General features: G+C 31.3%; 1 long non-coding RNA gene across 4 annotated transcripts; it reads left to right on the forward strand.

The window, feature by feature from the left end:
- The first annotated feature begins 1,253 nt into the window (after positions 1 to 1,253).
- Positions 1,254 to 3,332, forward strand: LOC139858285 (uncharacterized). 4 transcript variants are annotated; one of them, XR_011762881.1, is made up of 5 exons: positions 1,254 to 1,421; positions 2,005 to 2,350; positions 2,625 to 2,800; positions 2,885 to 2,994; positions 3,164 to 3,332. It is a non-coding gene; the product is annotated as an uncharacterized lncRNA (long non-coding RNA). The 4 variants fall into 4 exon arrangements; XR_011762884.1 differs by lacking the exon at positions 1,254 to 1,421 and having other exon boundaries at positions 1,707 to 2,164; positions 2,235 to 2,350; XR_011762883.1 differs by lacking the exon at positions 1,254 to 1,421 and having other exon boundaries at positions 1,707 to 2,350; positions 2,625 to 2,807.
- Positions 3,333 to 3,729: the final 397 nt, after the last annotated feature.

The following is a 3,729-nucleotide window of genomic DNA, read 5'->3' on the forward strand; positions in this document are numbered from 1 at the left end:
ATTCATGTTAAAGGTTCATTGTACTTGCAAAGTTGGTTAACACAACTTAGATCGTTCGTTAGAGTCAAATTTTACAAGAGCTGGAGTGGGCTTTAGTTAGTATAAGTCGAGAACTATCCTACTGTTTCTGTGTTGCTGCTTCATATTTTGAGTTGAAATTGTATCATATGAGGAAATTTTATCTAACATGGCTACACCATGTTAGATACTATAGTTGCTTATTACATTTAGTCGGCATTCCTATAACGAATAGTGTTCAGTTAAAGAAAGATTCTAATGTACATTGAATTTTTAACCGATAACTTATAAATCAGTCGGGTAAGGGATAGCATACAAAACTTACAGTTCGATAACCGATAAAAATGCAATTAAATTTTAACTGATTTTTTATAGTCATGTAACGCACGAGCTTAAACACCTTTGTGTTCCATATAGTTTCACATGTATATTTAACAAGATTCATTTTTCTATTATAAAGGAGCAGGTTCAATTACAAACTATCTCAATGTGAAGATCTGTGTTTCACATATGGAAATAATCAAGCACGAGAGAATAAATCAAGAGATGTCGCGAAGATGGAGAAAGAGCCGAATTAAAAGAAGTCCCCGCTTGCATTTGCTCCCAAAGTGATAAAACTTCAGCCGGGAGTGGTAACAATTACCATAATCCTTAATTTATTTACATTTTTGTGTATATCTACAACTTTAGTACATCGCACGGGCACATTTGGACAACTTGAGCCGTTTGACGATTTTTTGTGTTGATTTGTAACTGTCCTAATTATAACTTCAAATGATACAATATTTTCGATTTAGTTTGATTATAAGTCCTTCGTGTAACGCATGGGCACCTAAATCTAGTTATTTATTAAATCTTAAATCGTATGATTAAGTTATAGTTAACTGAACATAATCTATTCTTATGTGGGACGAATAGAACGATCAAGTTTCTTTTATTGTTTTATATTATATTATTTAATTTAATTATCAATTTACATCTTTATTAATGATAATTAAAGAAATCGGATTTAAAAAGGAAAAATACTTGGTAGAGATATTTTATGAGGAGCATGAATTTGGTAAATTTAATCTTCAAATACACGAGTTCAGTTAAAAAAAAAGTCACCTTAAACACATTAGTTTGCAATATACTTTTAAGATCACATGAGTTTAGTAATTATGTTTTATACACATACTTGACTTTGGGCAAAAACTCCTAGATCGATTAGGTTTTTTTTTTTTTTTTTTTTTTTTTTTTACCAAAATCCAGTCAGATACTATAATTTATTCCGTTAGAATCAAATCGATGATTATAATTTATTCCGTTACAAGCAAATCGATGATTCCGGTTTGACAGCAACGGAATAAGCAATTGCAACTATCAATCGATTTTGGTACATCTTCTAATCAGGTTTGAATCAGGTTAGTGTCTTGACCCTTCTAATTTTATTTGATTGATTTTGAGGTTTTAATACATTCATAAGATAAGATTATTAATTTAAGTTAAAGAAGTTTTTTTCGTTCTCGAATAGGTTTTTCTGTTCTTGAATATGCCTTTTTTTTGTTGTTGTTGTTGCTGATGTTGGAGATAACCCACAAAAGAAAGGTAAACTCAGCACATTAGTTCATATGATTAGAAATTGCTAGCTCAAAATAACATATGTATTTAAATTCAATTGGAAATATGTAGTTAACAGAAGTACAGAACACATGTAGAAGTTCATTTACATATGTAGTGTCGACTTGTCGTAGTTCATTTGTATTTTGGTATGATTTGCAGGATGGGTAAACGAAAGACACTTAATATCATTGATGTTAGAAATGATGGTGAACCTGAATTGCATCAAACTAGCAATAATACTGAAAGTCAAGACGATAGGTCACATTCTGAAGATCAGTATATTGACACCCAAGTGGTCCAACATGAGCTATGTAAATGAACAATGTCACGAGCAATATATATATAAATAAAACTAGGTTGTAACTTTTGATGTATGCTTTAAAGTGACATTTAACAAGGATGGGAAGCAGTGGGTGATGAAGGAAATGAGCTTGTGCAATACCTTGGGACACTTGTGAGAATGTCTTCACATGTTTGAATTAATTTTCCAGATTGGTTAAAACTCCCACCGCAAACAAAGGAGGATTTGTATTCTCTAGTGAAGGTAGTTGGTTAAAACTTAATTCATATTGTACCTATATCTATCTGTTAACACATTCAAGATTAACTCACAGGAAAAGTTTATCATTCATCCGGTAGAAACAAGCGCTATAAAGAAATGTATTTTCTTTAGCATGAATAAAAAGTAGAAGAACTGGAAAAACTCATTATTGATTCGATTTTTTTAAAGGTTGATTGATCCGATTTTTTTGCTTTCTTTGCCATATATTATATCTAAAGTTGTGAGTCTCGTTACCAGTTTCCTTTAATTTAAAATTGTTATTCATATGTAGTCTCGCGTCTTTATTATTGTGATTCGAGAAATATATATTACTGAGTTTGTGATGATGATTTTTTGTGAATCGAGAAGCATATATGCTAACTGCCTTTTTTATTGGCTTTAACATATGGTTTATATTGATTTTTTGCTGAATCGGGCCTTGATTTATAACTGCTATTCGTAGGCAGGGAAACATTAAAGTTGCAGCTATGCTTATTCATGTTTTCTTGCTGAAGCTTGATGTATTGGCAAGGCAGCCTTTCACCATCGACATTGATTGGAGTTTCAGTGTTTTGATTTTGTAATTGGTAACGTTGATTCATCATTAGTTACCATCAAAGGCCCTGCTGAAGCTTCCGTGTATGTGGTAACTCAAAAAACAAATTATTGAACTTATTTGATTAGTAACTTTGGAAAAAAAAATACGAACTTCAACAATTTCAGGTTGACATCATACTAAAGGAGTTGGTTCGTAAAGCAATCAGTGAGACCATCGATTGCAGGTTGACATCATACTAAAGGAGTTGGTTTGTAAAGCAATCAGTGAGAACATGGTATGGAATATTATGCAATTTCTGTTACTTGAGCCATTTAATCATAAACGAGTTGACAGATTCATATGTATATGGGTTGAAATTTCCATCTAAACTATTATATAACATTATTTTGAATAGTAGCTTAAGCAATCCCTAAGTTTAAGACCCCAAAAAAAACTATCTGCAGGTGAGTAAGGAAATCGCAATGATAACAAGGAAAAAAAGAGAAGCAAGTACCAGCCACAAACAAGCTCTAACATAACTGTTTGAACAAAAAATTTGTTAAGGTTGTAAACACTTTCTATGGTACATATTTGTTTATATTAATGCATATATATGATAACAAAGAATTCATAATTATAGTGGGTGTCAAAAGTGTGTTTTGAAGTTATATTGTTTAGTTTGGTTATTTGGTTAGTATGTTTATTAACGAAGTAAATTGTTGAATTGTGGGAGTGTTAGAAGTGTTGAAAGTGGAAAAGATATTGTAATTATAGTCAAAATGATAAAAAGTTATTCAATGACTATTTGTTCATTTGACCCGTTTGAGTCAAAAAGTGTCAAAATGGTTTTTAATTAAAATGAACATGTCCATTATGTTAAGTAAGTTGCAAGTTTCGGTGTTTTGAAATCGAGTTTCAGGTCTTTGTTTAATATTCCATGTATTTAGACTTTCTATGACTACTGTCACTGCACATTTATTTTGTAGGATGGCAGATGTAACCAGTGGCGATTCTAGGATGAAATGCTAAT

Source organism: Rutidosis leptorrhynchoides, chromosome 7 (genome assembly GCF_046630445.1).
Source record: "Rutidosis leptorrhynchoides isolate AG116_Rl617_1_P2 chromosome 7, CSIRO_AGI_Rlap_v1, whole genome shotgun sequence".
Taxonomy (NCBI): Eukaryota; Viridiplantae; Streptophyta; class Magnoliopsida; order Asterales; family Asteraceae; genus Rutidosis; species Rutidosis leptorrhynchoides.